At 30.7% G+C, this 25,447-nt stretch overlaps 1 protein-coding gene across 3 annotated transcripts in view; it reads left to right on the forward strand.

The window, feature by feature from the left end:
• The window catches only part of LOC143072852 (neuropeptide Y receptor type 2-like), a 59,532-nt gene that overhangs the window by 14,899 nt on the left and 19,186 nt on the right, over positions 1–25,447 (forward strand). The window contains exons 1-2 of one of the 3 annotated variants that reach the window (XM_076247967.1): positions 17,941–17,963; positions 20,911–20,970. The gene's annotated coding sequence lies outside the window, so the exon portion shown is untranslated. Of the gene's footprint in view, positions 1–17,940; positions 17,964–20,257; positions 20,474–20,910; positions 20,971–25,447 lie in introns of those variants that run through there. The other 2 variants (XM_076247966.1, XM_076247965.1) reach the window with 2 other exon arrangements.

A 25,447-nucleotide genomic window follows, 5' to 3' on the forward strand; every position in this document is an offset into this window, starting at 1 on the left:
ATAAGACACGTGCACTTTATGGTCTATGTACTTACAGTTCTTCAACATGTAATAGTATTACATCTTTTCACATATTAAAGTTCAGACAGCTGGAAATACGATGCCCACATGGTTTAAAATTTCATCAATATTTGGAAAGTCAATATTTAAAGTGGCTCTATACTATCCTTTTAAAACAAAATTCAAGACTTAAGCAAGATGATTGGTATGTGTTAGCCATAATGAATTCTGATTCTCAGAACGGTTTTCTTAAAACATTCCATTGACCACTGACATTTTAAAGAGGATATTTTCTACTTGATTTACAGAAATGTCTGAACATCCGTTTAAGTAATGTGACTTTAAGACGAAGTAATAAACGTTGCAATGTTGATATACATGTACTTTACATTTTTCGATGACCGTCCAAAACACTTCATCTTTCACTCTGGTGGTGAAACGTCGGTAAGTGAACTTAGCTATTACCGGAGATTTGTGTTTTCCTTAGTTCGTCTGATGAGAAGGAAATAAATGTCATCCATCTCGGTCGTTACATAGTGAGATCCCGTTTCCTCTACATCAATACTAAGAAATAATAAAGTTATTTTAATTGTACTGGCCTGTTTCTGAGGTGTAAATTGCACCGTATTACAATAATAGGCTGTAAATGGAAAATATTGATTATCATGTCTTGGTACTGTAGAATGGAGGAATGACAGAATGCTTATTACGTTAAATCACTGAATACTGATTTTATTTCCAGTTTATCATCAAGTTCAGGATTTCATTACTGCACTGTTTCGTTTAAAATTATACCACAAAGTTCGCTACGTTTACTGATAAGGACTTTGTTCCTTTCGTCACATTATTCGCCCCCGGAATTGCAGTTTTGTTTTCTCTAATTTCAAAACATTTATAAATTTATGAATGATTATCGCTGGTGCCCAAGGAGACAGGTAGAAAAATTAATCCCATGCGTTTAGAAATATTCACTGCGATACTTCCAATCAATTTTTTCAGTAAGTCAGTCACATCGAAGAATTTTTAAATGTACTTTTGTTTCAATAACTCAGTATAATACTTATAAGAACTGTTTTCTCCTTAATTAAATCATAATCATCCTTTTTATATAAACGATAAAGGTACTGGAAATACGTAACCAAAATCAGCAACCAAACACCCCTTCCCCCCCAAATTAAAAAAAAAAAACAAAAAAACCTGGATACTGTGGATGGCAGCATTAAGTCCCGAATGATAATATGTCAACAATAATTTTATCATTACAAGTAATGAATCATGCCATGCTGGACTTACTCTAGTGTAAATAACCAATTACCTTCTATATTCATGTATATTTGTATTCACAGCTATGCTGAAAAATTATAGTTATATTAGTCCGTTCATTACCCTTGCATGTGTTCTTAAATTATCATTAATATCCGGTTCGTAAAAAATCTGAAACTTATTTTAATAAGGAATTACTTAAAGTGTTATATTTTGAATTGTATCTATTTTAAAATAATTGCCACTTATGATCCTCGCTTAACTAATGAGTGATAGGGCTGAAGGTGATGAGGGTTTCAAAGATAACATTCACATGGACCATTTATGCTTTTCAACTTTATTTGGCCATTTTAACAGGTGTGATTCGAGCGTCACTGATGGGGTTTATGTGGACGAAGCGGGCGTCTAGCGTGCACAAATTTAATACTGGTATATATGATGAGTTTATTTGTTAATTAAATTTCCCACAAGTACTTTGGGAATGTGATATCTGTCTAATTTGGATATATAGGGGCCTCATAAAATATGATGAGGGTATCGATAAAGATTGAACGAATATAGAATAATACACTGTATAATATCTATTAGAGAGCAATTAATTCAGAAACAATTGAAAATACAGACCTAATATGTTGAAAAATAATGAAAAAAAAACTGAAAGAAAAATCCCTTTTAACGTTAATTCGTAGTAATGATTGTGTTATTGACACTATACATTGTATATAACTAATTTGCATTATCTGTTAAACAAAATTGCATTTTTGTGTTTTTGATGGTTAAGTTATATGCTCCTCAAGTGTTAAAACTTGCAATTACAGTAATAGTATGGATTGTGCTGTGGGACCTTGAAGATGTTAAAACAATAGTTATTACAACCATTTCCAAACCCTATTCAGGAACTTGCATGTTTTCATGGAATATCAAAGAAGGGGAAAATATATCAAGTCCGGAATATGACAGTTGTTTTCCACTCGTTTCATTAATTGATAGCGTTTAATTTTGTCAGTTGATACGGAATTACATGCCTTGGATTTCGGCATTTTTGTTATACTTTTATACAATATGACATAAATATCGAGGGCTTGAAGTTGATCTCTTTAGATAAAGGGAAACATACTTTGAGGTATAAATGAATATGTATCCCTTTGAATCTAAGGGAATGTTTTCTGCTAGTTTAAAATCGATTTGTAACATCAATGTAATATAGATATTTATTTAAATGTTTGAAGATCCTTTGATTGTTTTGTTTAGAAAACTATACTGGTACAAATCGTCAAACAATGTTAAATGAGCTAAACTGTTTGTACTTATCATGACAATGTGTATTATATTACTTTCTTGATATCAATTATTTACATATTGATAGCTATCTGTATTGTCAGATAATTAAAAAAAGGAAAATTTGATATCCATAATTCTCATTGACATATATTGATATTTGTTCAGCTTTTACGAAAACAGGAAGTTTGTTTTAAATCCTTCAAATCATATTATGCAGACGTCACAGATATAGAAAATATTAAATAGGCAATAAATATATTGTATATCCAATTTCAAACAAAGTTAATGTTTTCATTAGCATATATTTTGATTTTGAATACTAACCAATGATAAATATATTATATCGTCAAATGTTAGTTGCACTAGTGAAAGGACTTCAATCTCGAGATTGCATCGATATCAAAAGTGCCGAACATACGAATCGGACAACATTTAATATAGAATTAAGTAAAATCGGTTTAAAACGTGTTAGATATATCATGGTATACATAGATTATTACATTGATACAAGTGGATTATCGGATTTATCCAATCGAGATAGTTAAATTATCAATTTTAAAGTCCAAGCCTCGGCGAGGACTTAAAAATTGATAATTTAACTATCGAGATTGGATAAATCCGATAATACATGCGTTACTATGTAATAATCTGTTTCTCTAATGAGTAAAAGATGATTTTTCTTCTTTTCTAAACCAAAATCCCCTTCGAGTGCCTTCCACTTTCCACGAAGTTGTTAATTTCATTAACACCTGTTGGAACATTTTGATCAATTCAGGGAGCCGAGAAAGGTTATGACCCTTTCACTCAGCCAATCATCTTCTGAGATCACCGGCAACCACACGTTGATTAAATTTTTTTATACAATTCGTTCGGAAAGGTATATATTTCCATAGAATTAGAGAAAATAATATATAGTATAGATGTTACACATACGAATCGGACAACATTTAATTAGAATATAGTAAAATCAGTTAAAAAAAGTATTAAATATGCAGGTAATAGTGATATATAGTATAGATGTTACACATATGCTAGGCAAGAACAGATGTTTTTATTCTCTGTAGACCATGTACATGAGACTTAAGATATATTTTATTCATGAAAAGCCAGTAAGTGGAAGAAACAGAATATGCTGCTTTAAATTACTACTTATAAGTAATCGTTTGCGAAAAGATCAAATCTGAAGGTTAGGTTCTACATTTTGCAACTCGTACTATATTTGAAAATTTGGATCAACACTATTCAAACACAATTCGATCCGAAAATTTGATCAATATTCATAATCACTATTATATCTTATGATTTGAATCAACTTTCCTCAAGCATTATTTGATATGAAGGTTTGATTAAAACTTTATAAAACACTTTAAGGTCCAAAGTTTTGTCTTAAGCTTCCTAATACACTATTATGATTAAGATTTTTATCAATTTCCTAAAACGTTAGAATTCTTCATGAAAAGACCTTCTTGGTGCATAATTAGATTTGAAGGTTCGAATCAACCATTCTGAAGGACACTTTTTAATTACTGTGGATTCATTTATTTTCATGAGTACCAATTTTCGTGGTTTGAGGAAAATTTGCATATTCTTGGATATTTAATTTCGTGGTTTTAAAAAAAGTCTGCAATCATTCCTTAAGGCCAATTAAAATTAATTGATAGATTTTCATCCCCGCCCGCCCCTCTGAAATCTTCCCGCCCCGATTTTTTTTATTTTTGAAAAAATTATGATTTCCGGATTTTGTTCATTTCCGTTACCGGTAACCGTCGATAATTTCGCTTCATGTAAAACTTCCTGTTTTAAAATACGGTTTTCGTATTTCTCAGAGTATTCTTACTAAAATCATTAAGTCGATATATTCTGATCTATGATGACAACATCATTTACCGAGAATAGAGATTGATTACGAGAAGGGCATGAAATATTCGGGTTACGAGTAATATGCTGTGTCCAAAAACGCAAGTCGCCGTATGTCACAAATGACACAAATGTTTGTGAATAAAACACCTTGGATTTATTTTATTTATACAATGACTTTGTGTCAAGAAATTTGAACTGTGAATGAATCCCAAAAGCGTAAGAATCGTGGAACACATTTGACTGGAATAAAGAAATTGACACAAGCATGAACTTTTTAGATTGGTGACGGTATATTGAGTTAAGAAAATCGACAAACATACGCATTTTTTATTTATTAATTTATAGCAAGCTCTTAGACTTAGATTTAGCCATGCCTTTCGTTTTTTGTAGAAAAACAGCAAACATCCTCTGTCACAATACCCACGATAGTCATTAAACAACTTTATGTTTTACATTGTAATTATATTTGCATCTTGCATACTAAGGACCAACCCTATTATTTCAACACTGTTTAAGTTTTCATTTTATTCTGTACTTATCGTACTCGTGTTGCATACCAATGCATTTGCTTCGTTTTATTAAGACAACAAAACATTGCTTAGAAAGCAAAATACATTTGATGGAGGTAGTCCAACTGAAGAGAGCATTTCTCCTCATTTCTGCTGTTTACTATAAAATAGGTATCTAAAGCGGCAATAACATGAATAACAGTGATTGCCAATCAGAGATATATATTTACGAATTTGAAAAAGCGGCACCAGCATATGGAGTATATATGTGTCTCAATTGATACGTTACTCTAGAGCTAGCTCAAAGTACGTTGATTTGTTGAACGAGGAATACTGCTTTCTCAAAAGTTGATAAGACAGGGCTATGAATCAATCAAATTAAAGTCATCACTCAAGCAATTTTATGGTCGCCATCATGAGCTGATTGGCCATTATGACAAAAGTGTGTCAGAAATCATATCTCAGTGATATTCTTCCTCAGTCATAATAACCTTCCATCATAACCGAACTGAACAAAGAAATAACATGACGGGAGCCGTATACGGTGCAGGAAATGCTTACCCTTCCGGAGCACCTGATTTCACTCCTGGTTTTTAGTGGAGTTCGTGTTGTTTCCTACTTATTATTTGTAACTGTTGATGTAAATGTCTTTTGGTTTTATGAGTCTTTGGTTACTCCTTGGTTTTGATTGTTACTGTCTTATACAAGACACCTTATGGTTGTATTTACATATCAGCTTATTATTACACTTGCATATATGAATAAACCGTGACCAGAAGGTTTCATATGAAATAAAATTTAAAAAATAAAATCCTCCCACCCGCCCCATTTTTTTCAAAAATTTGGATGAAAATCTACTAATTAATTTTAGTTGGCCTAAGGTAAATACAATTACAAAAAATCAATATTATATCTGAAAGATTGAATACAATTCTTCAAACTCTGTGATATTTGAAGGTTTTGATCAACAGTTTTCGGATTGTCTCGAAAGTAAAAACTTTATATGAATGTGAAGGCGAGTATAGTAAATTGTTTTCTCAGTGCCTTTTAAACCTGTGCGTGATGTAAATGTGCAAATATAATGAAAAACAAAATGTATTAACCTTCCAATACACTTTATGAATGATAGCTTGTGGCGACCATGCAGACTGATCTTTTTTTGGATGCTGAGGAGTAGCATATCAAATATCAAGGGATCATTTAAAGCACTACTGTGACAGGATAGATTTTAAACTTTATACCATAATAACAATAATTTCAGTGAATGTCTTTTGAAGATCCGTAATATTTTAATGGAGTTAAAGCTTTAGCTTCATTATATCAAAATCATTTCGTTGTATATTTTTTTTATCTGTCATTGATCGTCAATTTCGTTTTCAATTATTTGTTCAAAGAGATGATAAATACAATACATTGAACGGAGTGCCCGATGGACTTGATTTGCCTATCATTCTTTATAAGATTTTAATCTACTTGTAACCAAGGGGAAATAATAGTCATATTGATCTAGGGAAAATCGTGTCATCAATTTGAAGGTTTTACTTTAAAAATATGTGCTTAATTCATTGTAATATATTTACTAGTATCAAAATATCTAACCTTCTATTAACTATTTTCAACGATTGCCGAATTCTCTCTCTTGCGATGAGATTTCGATGCCTGGAAAGGCATTTTACAAACTTTATATTTATAACAGTGAGTGGATTAGATATGAAATGTTGTCATCAATATAGGCAACAACAGTTAACTAAAGATCTTGCCAGTCATCTTCGCTAGCCAAGGGTTACGATCCACTCCCGTTCTCTTCTCCATTGAAGGATTGAGATAACATTTCGGAGATACAAGGTAAGGATTTTTATTGGTTGCAGTCGAAACTCGCTGCATCCAATCAAAAAGCGCCAATAACATGACACGTGTAAATGTAGAAGGTGTTTGTAAACAATTGCCACATGTTTGTTGTATAAAAAGTCTTTACATCCCTAAATATACGACCACATTCAGTGACAATTTTAATATTTTTAATCGACTAATAGAAGTTCCTTTGTATATTTCTTGCACAAGTGCATGCATGTTGATGTATATTTCGTTTCCGGCTTTACCAAGTGTGTAGAATCTAGACACCATCGTGTTTTTACCTCCAAATTGAAGAGTTTAAGTGCTACCATTGGTCAAGAATAATGTATTCGGAATGGGCATGACTTTAATTTCCCGATAGATGGCGCAACATTGTTTTCACAAATGTTGGCTTAATCTGCCAAGGGTGAAGAGAACGGGGGTGGATCGTAACCCTTGGCTAGCGAAGATGCTTGCCAGTCGACACTTAAAACATTGTTTTGTTGATCTGTTTTAACCAGTTCACGATGTTGTGAATGTCATCTAACAATCCCCGTTTGACAAGAGTGAGATTAAAAAAAGAATAAGAGTCCTATTATTCTTTACGCCATACGCGTTGGTTTTTTTTTTAAACATAAGTCTCATCAATGGTGCTCAAATCGTAGTAATATTGAGTTTTTGTAAATATTTATAAAATCGGCACTTAAATCGTTGTTACGTGTTAACGTTTTCCTGTGACAAGATTGCTATGTCTGTCAGATATTACAAACTCTCTTATTAATGAGAGTGAGATGCGTTTTAAGAAATTTTTGGCATTAATTAATATATGCATTAATTGTAAACAAAACTTGTCTGTCGACACTAAAGTTATTGTTACGTGGAATGATCATCATTTATTTAAATAAGAAACTTCCCCAAAAAACACACATAATCGTATTACCTTTCACTGTTAATAGCCTAAGTGACAGTATTTTAATTATTTCAGAAACTGAAAGTGTCTTATGTATTTGATAAATGAGAAAATGTGTATAGCGTTACCGTACCTTAATTTAATTTCAAGATTTTGTTTCCCTATTGTAGGCGAGAGATATCTTCTAATGTAAAATTCAAATTAATTTTATCATGTGATATGCTCTAAAAAAAGAATTCTTTGAGTTTTCTGTTGCTTCTTGTTTAATTTAAATTTCGAAAGATGTTAAAAGAAAGCGACTGAAATTAAACTTTTGCATCCATTGAGGATATGGCATAATTATTTAATTGTATCGAATATTTCAATTTGATGAGAAAAACCGTTGAAATGTGTTCAACTTGTCTCAGTTTTACATGTTATAGTGCTTTACAGAAATTGGATCTTGAAAGATTCCTTTTGAATTATAAATGAATAATGACACGGTAGTAAAAAGAGAAGGTATCGAATCCATAATTTGTAAAGTATAACCAAAAACATGACTACTAAACGTAGGGTTATCATTTCATAATTGTCAATTTTCAAGCACCAAAAAATTGTACTTTGATCTAACTTGCTTTTTGAAAATCCCTTTCAGACTCCCCAACCAACATGTCAATAGAAAATGATATATGGAGCTATTGGGTTGAATCATATCCTATTAAAATCAATTATACGTAAATCTCTGAAAGACTTTCCTGATATCTATACGTACCGACAAGATTTCGTTAGCGTTCTACTTCCGTTTACAATATATAAGGAGAGATTCTGAACAATTCGCTTATTGTGTTACCGTCGAGCATATTATTCATTTTCTGTTTACAATTCTTTCCCAGCATGTTGTTAACTACTGTTGTAATGAAGAAAATTGATGGATTGTTTTTCCGAAGCTGATATTTCTGATGTATGTTTTCGTAGTATTTCTATTATCAGTTAAACATGACAATGTTCTACAGAAAGGGATAAAACTTTCAAAGGGCTTTGGTATGTTTTAGCTGCGATACAGACAAAGCAAAGACAAACAGTTCGCCCCTCCCTATTAACATATATAATTTATAAATTAATAAAGTCACAGTTATAATTTAATGCAATAAGAGCCACTTTTATAGCGATTGACATTATATAACACAATGCTTACTGCTGTTTCCCAATTGTTGACATTTGTTTCTCATTATGCTCACACATTGTTGTCAATATAATGGAACAATATGCAACTCTCATAAACTTAAAAAGGTTTAGCAAACTATATAAACAGGTTGTATACACCATTTACTACATAAGGAAGTACCTGTACCAATTGTGGATTATTATTGACAGTTGTTTTTCATTTGTTTAATGTGATTGAGCTTTTTATTATGCAAATTATTAAGAGACTTTCCGTTCTAAATATTCCTTGGAGTAAAGCGTTTTTGTTATTTAGAATTTTAAAAAGAGCCATGATAAACTATAAAACTAACTATGCTGTATAAAATACCTTTTGTCTCTCAAATAAGACATCATAGCAGATCTGGCCTATACAATAACACAAATGGTCCTCTGTGAATTGAAACCTGAATTCAGCATTGGACGAATAAACAAAATTACAACAAAAGGATCTAGCCTGGTTACATAAGTTAGCGAGCAAATCGGCATATACTTGACAGTTAGTTATATAATACATAGTTTTCATCTTTGACAATATAATTTTCTACATATTTCATGAAAAAACAATCTGTCCTCACAATACTGTCTTCATTTCGCTTAGTTTCTTTTCATATAGGTGCAACACCAACATAAACATTGCATTTGCACCCTTACGTTGAACAGTTTTTATTTGAATATATTTTCGCTTCTTTTGAACTTGTAAAAACTAAAAAAAATAAGATATAAATTAAAATGATACTTAATATAATCAGTTATCTGTTCGTTTGATGTGTTTGAGCTTTTGATTTGGCATTCAATTTGGGACTTTGAATTTTCCTCTAAATTCGTATTTTTGTGATTTTACTTTTGTCTTGCTGTTTGGGGTATACTCCTGCTGGTGGTTCACTCCGTGTACACCCACTCCATCTACTTACAAAAACTGGTCACCATGATACAGCATAGTTTTCTGTTAAATACAAACAACCAATCAAGCTTATGTTCAGTTTTATAATTAAGTAAAACAGTTTCAGTCATATGTCGATTGCATGCATTTATCTACTTAATCCGACATCGAAACGTATGTTTCCGTTACATGCCAATTGCAAAAAGTGTAAACTCATGACCTGATATTTGGTGTGCTGTTAAAGTCATACATGTAACAAAAATGTGCAATAGAAAACCTAACCTGTTGATATCGAAATACCGCCAATTACAACGTCATAATATTTAAACCAAAACATGACGACTAGCAGAATAATTGTATTTGTACCTTATTGAAAAAAAAATCACAAAAATACTGAACTCTGAGGAAAATTCAAAAAAGAAAGTCCCTTACAAATGGCAAAATCAAAAGCTCGAACACATCAAACAAATGGATAACTACTGTCATATTCGTCACTTGAAACAGACATGTTTAGTTATAGAAAAAAAAAGCAAAGTATTAAAGAATGTTAAGATAAAAGTAATAAAAAGAAAATTGATTAATTAAAAAGAGAAGCAGATGTATTTACCATTCAATATATACAGAGTATACTTTTTAAATTGTTTAGTTCAGACAAATAGAAAGACCATATTTTAACATTCAGATTAGAGATGTGGTATTTTCTAAATACGTCTCTTTATTTGTAATATTTAAGTGAAAGTTATGACATTTCGTGATGTCTTATGGAATAACATAGTATAAAAATGAAATGTCAAAAGTATATATGATAGAGTCGTGTATTGTATAGTTTGAAGATGGACACTCGGATGAAGGTCAATACGTTTAATGAATGTCATGCAACATTATGGCTGTCTGTAGAATCTTGTTATGATGCTAATCACGGTCCGCGATCGAAAGAATACTTCCTTTTCGTTAAATTATATTTCCATTTAGCAGTATTGATATTGCGTGGTTCGAAAATATCAGTTATTTATTGTTAGGTCTCTGGAATAATTGTGTAACTAATCTCTCGACAGAACATTAGTTTCATTCAGTACTTTCTGTGTGAATGTCCATTTGGGTCTTCTTTAGTGGTATCTGTGTTTTAATCTTATTTGTTATAATGTCCAAGTTAGTGATGTTGTCCATTTGTACACGAATTTCTCATTTCATTTGTTCCAAAAAACGTAAATATATTCCCGAAGTGAACTTCTGATCATTTAATCTAATGGTTATATTTTGGTGCTAAAAATTGAAGGACATTTGAGAACAATGTCTCTATATCTGGTCAATTCAATGTCTGGATCAGAGAAGTAAAACAGAAATACATAATAGCAATACAATATTCCGTCTAATAATATACAATAAATTAGACACAACAGTTGCATCTTAATTAAGTCGACAGATTTCTGTCAATGGATTATACTGTGTTGAATTCTAAAGTTTTAGATACAAGAGTACTGCTTTTGTATATCTTTTATCGTAGAATAAAATTGTCTCGCTTAGGTCATTTCTGTGACGTAAGTCTGTTTTATGTGCCCGAGTTATACAATCAAGTGCCAAATAAAATTTGAATTTTACATATTTCGAATTTTGTAAAAGCGTTTATATAAAGCTGTCGAATAACTGAAAAAGCAAAGCATATTTAATTCGCAGCAAAGTTTTTATTGCTTAGAACGGGTCCCTTAAACTTAGTTGTAGTGTGAATCCATTTAAAAGCAGATGACTTTATTGCATTCTTTATACTTTCATGATTTCAGAATATGTATTTCTTTGTAATGTTAACATTTTTTCTGGGATTATCATAATCAGTTTTATAGGTTCGAGAGAATCGAGACAAAAATTTAGAAGAGAAAAAAGTTAAAAAAAATTGATAATGCCTGTACCAAGACAGGAATATGATTGTTGTTGTCAATCCGTTTCATGTGTTTTATTATTTATTTTTGCCATTTGTTTAGGGACTTTCCGTTTGAATTTTCGTCGGGATTTTGCTTTTTAAATAAGAAAAAATTTGCTTACAAATAACAAAGAGCTGACTTTTTGATATTATTAATATAATCAGGTATGGGAATTTGTCAATAAAACAGCAACCCGAGGCAACAATTTTAAAGGATAGCTATCATCTAAACGAATATTTTTTTGTGTAACGCGTCCAAGTGTTTAATAAGCTACGATGATCGGTGATTTGACCGATGACTACAAGCATTTAATCGATTGCCATTGCCATTAATAAGAAATGAACCCTGTGACACACGTAGATATGTGCTACGTTTGACTGTCAAGAATAGAATCTAGGTTTGGTATTTAATGTTTTGATGAAAGCCAATATCTTATCTTGCTGCAATGATTGAGGGAAAAGTCTGAGCTGAAGTCTGGAGATCGTTAATCAGATATTTGAATAGTTAAACCAAAAAAGGGAAAATTAGATGTAACCGCCATACTTATATCGTCTAAGAAGGCTATTAGAAATTAATTGCGAATCTGCAAAAATACATCTCCTTCAGCTAAACCTATCGTCTTAACAACTTACAAATAATGAAATGTAAATTAGTTTCATGTTGCACGGTAGACCTGGGCGGTTTGTCAAAGTTACCGATTAACAGTCTATTTGACTGGATTCTATAGAAATTTAGAGTGACAAGCTGAAGAATTAGAAGATTCTTTGTTCTCAAAATTGAAATAAACTGAAGCTTTACGTTGGCTTAATGAATACCCATGAGAAGACGTCATAGATAAATCAATAAAATACTTGAAAATTATTCAAAAATGTCAATTCTGGTTTGAAAACGTCCCTTCATGAACATTTATGATTTATTTCCAGTGATTTCCACTGGGAACTAGTCTTGACATTTTCTTCACCGTATTTGTCCAGCGGCGATCAGGTGATTAGCTTAATTATATTCCTGGTGGTTTACCAAATTATAAACCGCGTGGTCAAGCTACAATCATAATTCTGGAGCTACAAGTCAATGCAAATTTAACACGAAATCCTCCAATGAATGTCTGTGAACTAATCCTTGTTTCTGTTTCGAATCGTTATATCCGTTGAACTCATTTATCTTACTCTGTCCGCCCACCCGTCCTATATACAACAGTTGTTTGGACTCTTCGTCATAATCGCCAATATTGACTTGAATTAATGCTGTTTGATATTGAACTCTGATCTGATTAACATTATTTGTCTGAATATAGTCATTGGAATATGGAAACTGAAAAAAGTATTAAAAATATGAAACTTGTCATTTTTATGTTTTTAATAATAATTCATTCTAGAAATTAAGTAAAACTTGACGAAACATTTTATTTGTGGATAGAGCAAACGAAAGATGAAACGTATTAAGGATGTACTTAGGTGAGGTTTTAGAATTTGTGTCAAATGTTCGGACTCCTTGGTGTTTTTCCATACAACACAATGTAAAATATTTTGCCCCATAACACCCATTTATTTTTTCATATAAGATTTAATACCTCATGAAAGGTCATTTACCAAAATTTTAGAAGATTCTTAATTTTCTTTCTTTTGTTTTGAGACCCGATAATACCAATGCAAATATAAGTTAAAAGTCCGAGTAAGTCTTTTCCCGCCATATTTTAAATCTGAAATATCTCGAAAAGGAGGTCCATGACCTATAAATATTTTTAGTTTATATTTATCCTTAATTGATGCTCTTCCTTTATTAATTTTCATTTATCCTCGCCTAAGTTCATCCTTTACCAATTATAACCATACAAATGTAAGACTTTCTAATGTCTAATAATTTAATTTTGGATGTAACGCGTCTTCTGATTGGCTGACGTTATTTTGTTATGAGCCCATAGACATAATTCAGTCATATGACCGTGACGTCATCAACGTTTTTTCATGGTTTTCTACGGTTTAAAATGGAATTTAGAATTAAATTATAAGAAATGACTGTAATATTTTTTCTGTCTATTCGAAATAACATAAAAAATGTGGTGCACACTGTTAAATAACCCACTACGCGCGTTATTCAGTGTGCACCAAATTTTTTATGTTATTTCTTCATAGACAGAAAAAATATTACAGTCATTCCTTAAATGAATAAAATGCACAGCACATTTATTGCGTGAAAAAAAAAGATTCATAGTCTTCAAATCAAATTTCTATTTCATCTACCTAGCTTCTAAAACTTTTCAAACCTCTTTTATTTTTATTACTTCTTGCTGTTTGATCTAACAATTTTATTGGAATTAAAAATGATATCAAACGTTAGAATATTATTTATCAACTCCCCAAACCTATTTTATTTTTCAATTTATGTTGATCCAAACAACTATTGTCATATATTACATCAACATGAACAAAGAAGTTCAAAAATTAATTGTCACAGTAAAAAGATAATCCGCTGTAGAATCCATCAATCGGGAATTATTTTCGCGTTGTCAAAGGTTCGGAAAATCATCAAGGACAACAGAAAGTGATATATTTGCTATTGTCTGGTTACTAGGTTACAGATAAAAAATATTTATTATAAGTAATAATTTAAATGGTATAAAACAGTAACCCCCTAGAGCGTTCAATATCAGGATCAGAGATGAAAGATACTGTCTAAGAACTTTCTATTACATGCCCTTGCTGACATTTTAATGACAATGATCTTTACAATAAAATCATGTTATGGATTTTGAATATCCTAGGAAAAATAACAATAAATATGATTTTTTCCAATATACTATAGACATCATTTAGTAATATCCCATTCATCGAGCATCTTAAAAATACATTAACGTAATTGTCATTTACAAGATCGTATACATGAAATGTCAAATCGATGGTGTATTGAACGTTCTGCAGATGAAGTTTGGCGAAGAAAATCACTTTCGTTTGCTTGATAAAGTAGGCATGTCCCTTGGTTTGATTTTTATGAAAACATAATTTCCACAAGTCGATATTATTTAAAAAAAATAATAAGCTGCATAAAAAGGGGTACAATTTTGAGATAATTTATGCAGCCTTAGTTAGCAGATTTATATAAGAGTATGTATATCATTGGATCCTGCTCCCTAAAGCGAAAATAAGTTATATATTAAAACAAAGTTTTACATTTAAGAATGATAAATATTAAAAAGAAAACACTTACAAAGTAAGGAGCAATATGCAAAAAAAAAAAAAAAAAAAAAAAAAAAAAATACAATCTCAACAAGTTTTGGTTTATTGAATGAGTGAATTTTATTTATTTCAAAATAACGAGTGTTACTAGATGGTTGCCAAGACATGCTTCAATATTATAAAGTTTTGTTTTACAATGTTATGTTACATAGGTATTGTACTTGAAGAAAAATATTTTACGGTATCTCGTACTTTTAAAAGAGCGGCACTTGTATTTCAAGTTTGTTTTAAACTATGTTTATCTTTGAATTGAGTATGTGTTTATGTATTTCAAATGGTGAGCCTCTAATAAAGTATTGTATTTTGAGTCTTACTTTGAGTGTTCCAACTTTCAACTTCAAGTCTTTTTTTTTCGTTTCTTATACTTTCTTGGCTTTCAAATATTTGGTTTTTGAATTTCCTGATGAAGGTAAATCGAGAAAAACACTTCTGGCGGATAAAACTAGATATAACGTTTTCTTTTTAAACTTTTGACGTAATTAGTGATGTTTCAGTTGAGCTATTTTTTCAAAATATTTTTGCATCATGCATATACCTGCAGAAGTTTTTCTACAACTGTATTCAATATATAAAACAAATGATGATTTGATAATGACACACTGACTAGTAGTAATAGCTATAATTGTAATTGATAAAGCCCCAACATTTGAAGCAATGAAAACATAGTTGTATTTTTAATGACATAGCCTTGCTTACAAATCTGTAGATTTACAATTATTCCCTATATTTACCCCTATTTTTGTCCCCTTCTACTAAAAAAGACGTGCATTCATATTTTTATTTTTTCAATGTTTTACTTTAATTCATCTTATTAAAAATATTTATTACAATCATTACTATCAGCATTATCAAAAAAGATATTCTCCCAGAGGAAAGTCCTTGGTGACTTATATTTATTATTTACTGAATTTACCCAAATATCACTGCTTCAAGCTTTTCATTTTAGCCCGAGTTTGTTCTTTCATGTCATTTGTTTTTATTACCCATTTGAGACTGAATTCTAATTGCAAAATTTCTGATGATTGATGTAGTCTGAATGTTTGTTATTGTTATATTACTAATATGTTGCTAAGCAATTAATGACAATATTCAAATAAGAGGAAAATCTTAACAGTTATTTAATTAAAAATTGTAATTAATCGAATACTCCAACACATCGTAACTTTCAAAAATAATTATTTTTACTGACATCGATGAATATAAATAAAGGCAACAGTAGTATACCGATGTTCAAAACTAATAAATCGATAGAAAAAAAACAAATCCGGGTCACAAACCAAAACCGAGGGAAACGCATTAAATATAAGAGGATAATGACGACACAACATTAAAATGTAACACACACAGAAACGAACTAAGCATTAGACAACATCCGATGAGAATAACAAATATAACATCAAAACTAAATACATGAATTTGGGATAGAATAGTACCGTGACACGTCTTATAGTAATGTGAATTCACACTCAAAGATAAGAGGAAACAAACGACACAAAAGAAACACAACGTTAAAATTACACAGAAAAGAACTATAATATAACAAGGACCATATTCCTGACTTGGTACAGGACATTTTTTAAAGAAAAAAATGGTGGGTTGAAACTGGTTTTGTGGCATGCCAAACCTCCCTCTTTAATGGCCATGTTAAATATAACATTATAATAACAACACAACATTACAGGACTACAATACAAATAATTAGGAGAACATATTTGACAAAGAAACACACGAATAATAGCTAACAAAAGGCACCAGGTTTAAAGTTTAATACGCCAGAAGTACGTTTTGTCCATACAAGACTTACTACTGACGCCCAGATACAAATGTTTAAAAGCCTTGAAATATAAGAGTAGCTTTTAATGTTTACATAATACGTCCTCCTTGTCTTTATGTCATAAAAAAACATTTTTTTTCTGTACTCTGAATACCTACTTTCTGCTCGAAATTCAAAATCCGGATTTAGCGTACTGAGCCGGAGTACAATAATCATTCTCGAAATGTCATTGACCGCGAGTCTCGGAATACAAATTTGCCCTTGAAAAACCAATTCCAGTATTTTGATTGGTTGATTTCTGAGTCTGACTACGGTAGTCGCACTCTAGTTTGTATACCGCAAGCATCGGTCTTTTTGTAAATAGGAATAATTTGACTCAACATTGAAGATCCTTATCCAACTTTATGATAAAAAACAGCATTAAAGCAAAAATACATTATTAATAAAAGAGGATGGATCAAACATAAATGTCCCAACTTAAAAGTTTAACGCTTTCTTAAAAGAAGAAAAAACAACAAAAGCGTTTATTTCCAAACTTATCATGATAAATTACACAACAATCCATTTCCAAAAAATGAAAACCTTTCACGTTTTTGACTTTATTTTCCACGTGGCACTGAAATCAAATTTACATTTTTATCTCGTTAAATATCAATTTTGTTTCTGTTAAAGAAGCATGTACATTAAGTATTACAAAAACAAAAAAGAAATAAAAAAAATAAAAAAGGAAAAAACAAGTCTCAATTGCTATCATTGCAATTCATTTATGCCTGGTGATAAAGAAAATTAATTGAAGATAGATTTTGTCTTTCTAAGATCTATTGTAACCTATAACCAACAAACAAAATTCCAACCTTTGTAATTTCTCATGTAATATGAATAATTGACTTGATAAAGCATTGATAACTGATTATATGATGAATATGAAAACCTAACCCTGTCAAATCTAAGCCTATTTACTTTGTAGAATATTTTTCCAATTAAGCATGATATCGACCAGGCAATTATGGGAAACTAAACAGTGTGAACAGAGATTTTGTTTTATGTAAAACATATCATCCATTAAAGTAGTGTTTGATTTTGATTTTCTCACGAACGATTAAAGGCTAGAAAAGCCAAACTGAGACAATTTTGAACTGTGGAGGAAATTTTTCTTGCTTTTGAACAAAGAAGCATTGTACAAGAATTCGGACTGTTTAATCGTAAAAATATACTGAATACAAAAATACAACTAAGATCTTGATAACTTTCCTAAGAATTCTCATACACTAAATATATTTCATACAATAAAATTCCTCATGGTATGCTCGTCCAAATTAAAGGTACGTGTAAAAATCATTCATTTTTTGTACATTCATTTTATACAGATAAGTAAATAACACACTGCCGATATGAAGAGTAAAAGAACCAAATTTACCTCTCGGGACATGCTGAGTATTTGAAGGCCACCGATTTCTTAAAATGGATTCTATCAATTTCTTTATTCTGGTATTTTTGTAATTGTTCCATCCAATACTTTATGAGTTTTCTCACTTCTACGTACAACTGTTGATGTTTCAAGCCTTAAAAACAGAACTCATAAAGAGAAAGAAAAGGTAAAAGGATCTTCAATATTTATAATCCTAGAGAAATGCAAACCACATATAGCGAGCATCGTTTTTCAGTCTTTCAAAGATACAACCGTTAAAAATTCTATGAAAAAAGTATAGGTTTTTTCAGCGTATTTTGCTTCATATTAAACAGATAACATTTCAGAACTCCATTTTCATTAAAATTCAAGTTTAATATCATTAAGATATACAGCAACATGGAAGAAACCAAGGACTTTAATTGAACCTGTTGATTGATTTTTTTTCTTTGTCTCGTTAATTGGGGTTTTTATTTGTTGTGATTCCAACTTTGGTGCAGTTGTTTTGTTATCTCAAAACTGTTATCTATAAACAACTTCCGAAGCTTCCAGGAATTGTGCTTCAATTTCCGATTTATAACAAAACCTTGCTTCGAATTTGATTTATAAAGGGCAAATATTTTACCAGATACATTACTACAAATACTTTAGTCATAGTTGTTTTTATTGATTTGTTAATTGATTAACCCTCAATGGTTATATTAGATATGATATTTTCAAGCACGAGAACTATACATAATAATGACAGAAAGCAGTAAATCTAAACATGAAATCGACTGTCACTGGAGACATGGCTATTCTATATTTTTCAGCTCAAATGAAAGTATGGTCATTTCACTCTTCAGTTGCAAGATTTATCAAGAGAAAGGTTTATTTTACGTTTGATCAGTTTTACGTCTTCTGAATCAAAATTCGCTTTGCTTCTAGACAAACCAACCAAGAAATATTGTTAATGAAATTTCTTTCAACATGATAACTCATACGTATGTGGTATTCATATTGTAAATAATGCCTTAAACTTTACTATGAAAAACACCGGCAAACATAAACAGTATATTTGAAGTCGGATTAAGTATCTCAATTTGTAAGCAGCTCTGTCAGATTGATGATGCATGGCTTTATTTATATATAAGCACTTGTTGTACTTAATAAAATTGTTTGATTAATATTGTCCTATTTATGGGTAGGTGAATATAATTATAACGTATATGGGTATATACACTACTTTATTAGGCGAAATTTATGTATAATTATGTACAATAATGTAATTCTAAAATTTCTGTCAGATATGCTGACAAAACTTCCAATGACATTTCAATTATATCCAATATTTGTAAAAAAAAAAAAAAAAAAAAAAAAAATAATAATAGAAATAATAAAAAAAAAAAAAAAAAAAAAAAAATTCAGAAAAACGTTTAATTTCTTTCTTCAACAGTTCACAATCAAAATTTCGCGACCTTTTGATAATTCAGTTGTTTTGGTTAACATGCACTTAACATGTTTTTCAAGCGCTAGCATATCTAAACTTTACAAAACTTAATTAAAACTACAAATTCATATCTCTCTCCATTTGTATTGATAGGTCAACGTTAGTTTTTGTTTCCACTATGCACGCATTACGCATTCAATATCAATTAGATCTATATTGTAAGATGTGTATATAAAAGTGCAAAATGCAAACCGATTCATTCAAAAAATGTTGCAATATATTATAATGTGTTTCTTGAAAAGCTTTGATTCATTAGAGTAAAGGTGTATAATTCGCACATATTTTCCTGGAGGTAGGAGGAATCACTGTAATAATTATATAGTCCAGCTGTATTTTGGGATTAAAACTACAGTGAGTTTAGAAAAAAAAAGTAATTTTAATTTAAATATTCACTTTTCGGATAAATCAAATTTGCAAACATCATCCAAATTAAAGTTATAGTGCACACATTTTGCAACAAAGTAATAAAATATTAAGAATGAAAACGATAAAATGTAAATTCCCAGATGTAGTACTAACACAAGGCATAGATTCTGATACTAGTAATAAGTTGCTTAATTATTAAATCTTGACGCAACAAACAAATTCTGCACTAAATATCCCCTGTGAAATATGCTATACATTATTAATTAACAGAATGGTTGCTTAAATAAGACCTCCGGGCAGATCAGACAACTATTACTATTTATTTTTGTCAGAACACGGTGTTTCATATAACCGCCATAAATATTTATTCTATTACACAGTTCGTCGATATATTTTCTGGCTATTATTGAAAATTGATACGTTTGAACTTTTTGCTCAGGTTTCAAAACACTCGAGTAGAACTGCAGTTTTCTCGTTGATTTACATTTAATGGGATAAAGAACGAAGGAGACGATGTGCTAAAGTATAGCTACATCATATGCTAATTATTTTAATGAAAAAACGTAAAGGTGAAATATTTTAAGTGATTTTTGATGATAGCGACTGCAGTGATTACAATTCATGATCATCATGCAGTCGGCAAAAAATGCATAAATTTAAAGAAAATTGGTTCCAAGAAATTTTCTGGAGAAAATCTCCTTGTTTTTTTTCAGATATTAAAAAAAAATGTAAAATCATTTTATAACATGATAAGGAAAGATTGTCTTGTGTATACAGTGCTATCTAACCGACAGTAGTTCTTTTACTACGCTGCAGGTGCTCTGCCAATCGATTTTTGTAGAAGCTGAGAATAACTACAATGTCGCGGAGAAATGAAGCTCTTTCAAACGTTTAAATCCATTTAATTATTGTTAATGAATATCAAGACTTAAACTGGACAAATGCATCTTAAACTTTGTCATGATTTCAACATGTGTTAACGACGACATCTTGTTTTTGTCTGCAGGTTTGAGGAATAATGGCGGGAAATTAACAGATGAAACCTCGATGTGACAAGATGGACTTGGTAAGTGACATATTGTTAATCATATTGATTTGTAAATAACAAGCAATGGATTTCCGATATCAAATAATTTTATATTGAGTTAAAGATTCTTTATTTTGTCATTTGTGATAACATTTGAAAATTCTATTCAAATATCGATATTTTCTTGTGTAGAGTTGTAATACATGACATCATGCGTGCATAATTTTACAAATTGTAATAAAACATGGCTTATCAGTATCTTCTTATACTTTGTGTATTGATTTTTTATCTAGCAGTTTTTTTTATGGTTTTAGATCGCCTTAACAGATAAGGTTCTGTTTAAACGTAGAAACTGTAATTTAATTGTTACGTGCATTATGATTGTAGTTTAACTAAAAATGATACCATGTGTTGGCATTTTGCTTACATTATCATAATTGTTCAATGTATTTCATTAAATCAAACCATTTCATTGTATCAGAAAATTGCTTACCGTTCAAATATAAGTATGATCGCACTTAAAATTAACAATGTGCAGGCCTTCTTGTCATGACAAACAGGACAGGAAAGGTATATCCACTTACTGTAGTTCCTGTGGCATTTTGTTTTATGTTAGTCCTGTATTATTTATTTTATTTACTTGTGCTGTTGAATTTCTCATCTTAAAATTCTTGACAGATCGCCACGGGATAATGTCTGAGAAAAATGTGTAAAAATAACCTTATTAGGAATGAAAAAAAAAAAAACCAACAAGGCATTCAATATTACAATGTGAGGTCTGTTCATGTGATCATTTCGGAACCTTTTATAGTAGACTATGCGATATGAGCTTTGCTTATTATTGAAGCCCGGTAACTTATAGTTGTTAATTTCTGTGTCATTGTGTCTCTTGTGGAGAGTTATATTATTGGCAATCATACCATATTTAATTTTCTTTTTGGCTTTTCTTTTCGATCTTTTTGTATTTTTTCAGGTAATCAAAGTTTGTGATCTCTGAAAAAATTTAAGCCTTAAGCTTAAGTTAAGACACTTTACACGTCGAAATGCAATGAAAATAATTCCATCTAATGCTATAAAAGCCTTAACTTTATTTTTGCTAATGATAAGTTATATTCATCAAATACGCGATCTGAGCAGGCAGCCAATGAATATATCGATGTACGTTATAATGAGGCACCTCAATGGGATGTCAAAGAGATCACATAATCATAAACCTGTTGCCAATATACTCCCATGATTGTTACTGTTTTTTTTTATACAAAATAATCAAATACTCATGAAATATTTGGTCTGGTAATCAAATATTCACTAAAAAAAACCGGTCAAGTAATTACATAATCAAAAAAGCCATGAGGAGGCTCTGAAAGGTAAAGAGTTTTGCAGGCAGGACGGACCTTATATGATTTGCGATCGTTTATGTCGTAAAAGTTTTGAATTTTTAAATGTTTGTTTTGAGCTTATTAAAATTTGGTTTTCATACGTATCCGATGTAAGTTTTCCAAAAACACCACGTGTTGTTCGCACTGAAATCGGTTATCATTATATTGTAATTTACAAAACGATGTTTGGACAAAATTTTTATAGCATCAGCTTTTTTATTTAGTGTTGATCATATCTTTTAAACACGTTGGCGTATTATTTTCAACATTAAATATCCCAGTGCAATTAAAAACCGATATCTCACCATTCCCGTTTACTGATATGATGCAACATATCAGAAAACGGAAGCGAAGAGAGATCGGTTTTTAATAAGGTTGAAAATATCTAAATTTATCATACTTTGCAGGTACCACTTAGATGGATGCATTTCGAGAAAAATTGAGATTGTTTTCTAAAAATAACGTTTTTATTTCTATAAAAATGAAAAAAGACTCCAAACTATTATGTAAGAAAGACCTGAATATGTAATGACAATAAACGAAAAAACACCAAAAACAAACAAAGGTCAACAAATTATTATTCACCACAACATAGAAAACTAAATACTGACCCACACAAACCTCACAAAAAGCCGAAGGATGATATCGACAACACTACAGCTATTCATTGAACATTAAGTAATTTCTACAAATAGCTAAACGGGTCAAACTAAGTAAATATCATCAAAAGTATATCGAAGATTCTTGTTTCGATTAATTCGAAATAAAATCGGTTCTTAAATTGCTTAGGATTCTTCATAGTTTTATAACGCCCATCATGAACTATCTTGTTTAGCTATACTAAAATAGTTGCCAGGTCCTTTATGGTCTTCATCGGGAAGTGCAAGCCATAGTCTGTTTTATGCAGAACCTCTCTTTCCATTTCTACATACCTAAACAATAAATAAATTAGTTTTGCATAAATCAGACTCATCGTTAACAACAACCGACCATTTTTTATTTGCTCATGATAAGGAAACTACTTGAAAAAAAGACAATAAATTCAGTTAGTTTTAAAACAGTAATTATGGTACGATTGTTATGTTGTAACAGTAATGATAACGACTTCAGCAAATACTCGTCTTCTATATGGAATGCAATGTAAGTGCTAATTTTAAAAAACACGTAATTTTATTCCTTTTTTATTACACTTTGAATTCCATCTCTCAATAACCAGAGACGATAATTAACTTAATGCATTGTACTGATAAATACATTTCAATTACAATCACAAGTTATAATGCCACAATATAATGAGTTGTAAAATTATGACTACACCGAGAAGTAATTATGTAATCAATGTCTAATCAGTCGCCATAACCTTTTAACCAATATCATTATTCCAGTCTTGTATTTTTACTTTCATGTTATAATAAATGCTTCGATAAACTTACTTGCAAAACATTTAACACTTCTGATTGGTGTTAAAGTACGTTGATGGTGCAATGATGACGAAATCGACGTCATCAAATGTTAGTTTCTGTTTATCCTAACGACAGATATTATTCATGTTGACCAACAGCAAATTTGGTAGGTAGGGGCAACTGTTGTCACTGAATATTTTTATTCACAAATGGATAAACGTAAGGTTACAATATCTAAATTTGTAACTGAAATATTCAGTTGTTTTTACCTTTATGGAAGAAATATATTGCGAATGACCAATAAAATGTTGTATTCACGCTTTAATCTTAGCACATAGCTTTCCAAACGTTTGATTTCAGTTTTGAACTTAATAAGAAACACGAATAATTTTATTTTAAATGTATATAGATTAGACCGTTGGTTTTCCCGTTTGAATAGTTTTACACTTGTAATTGTGGGCACCTTTATAGCTTGTTGTTCGGTATGAGGCAAGGCTCCGTGTTGAAGGCCGTACCTTGACCTATAATGGTTTACTTTTATGATTGTTAATCGGATGGAGAGTTGTCTCATTGGCACCTATACTACATCTTCCTATACCTAAGTAGTTCATATATGTAAGATGCCAATAAAATAAGTAAATTAAGGCGTCAGTAATTTACTGTGTTCAAATTTCGTAAATATAAAAATTAAGGAGACCACATGAACTCAAAAAGGACCAAGACCGTGTGTATCGACAAGGTTAGTGTCTCCTGCTATGTATGCATCCCCCAACATGCGAGTTTACACTCCGTAAAAATGTTCAATTTGGAAAAAAATGACACACAATTGGTTAATAATTGTTGTTTGTTTTTTGTTGCACATCAGTTTTACTGTTGTTTCGTTGTTTCCCCCTTATATATAGTTTATGTGTTTCCCTCGGTATTAGTTTGTAACCCGGATGTGTTTTCTCTTAAGCGATTTATGACCTTTGAACAGCGGTATACACTTCCTTTTATTTAAAATACAGATTAAAAGTGTATGATTTTTTTTATGCAGACAGCACTGATGAGTCTTTAGTAGACGAAACGTGCGCCAAGCGTAACACATTTCAACACTGGTATCTATGGTTAATTCATGTAAGATAAAACAACTACAATCAAAGAATATCATGGAGCAATAATCATTAAAGATGAGACTTCATTTTCCTTGTAATTTCATACTTGCAATTACAGGATGCGAATATCACTACGACCTTATCCGTTTTAGCAAAAGGTCAGAACATAAAGGTTTATCGAACCGTAGTATAGATAATTATTTTATTTTGTAAAATTGCCAAATGTATGTTGTTAACGTTCAACTTTCATAAAAATTAAGATAAGCCACACTGTTCGTAAATTGGTTCAAATTAACAATAATGTTTAGAATAATAACAACATAAAACATATTCTAAAAAACAAATACAAACAGAGAAAATATCATTACATTCCGAATCATTTAACACATTGTTTTAGTATTCATATAAAAACGTATGCTTCATTTATCTGTAGATGCTTTTGTATTTTTTAGTATAATATTATTCTTACAACAAACACACATAACATCTAATTTACAATGTCTATGTTTCACGGACGTACTCATTATTTTGTTGTCCGTCATGGAATATATGTATCTCAGAAGACCACTGATTATATTGTCCTCTGCCTATCTTGTGACAAACGGTATTTGGTACCTCAACATAGATACCAGGATTCAAA

This window comes from Mytilus galloprovincialis, chromosome 4 (genome assembly GCF_965363235.1).
Source record: "Mytilus galloprovincialis chromosome 4, xbMytGall1.hap1.1, whole genome shotgun sequence".
Classification (NCBI taxonomy): Eukaryota; Metazoa; Mollusca; class Bivalvia; order Mytilida; family Mytilidae; genus Mytilus; species Mytilus galloprovincialis.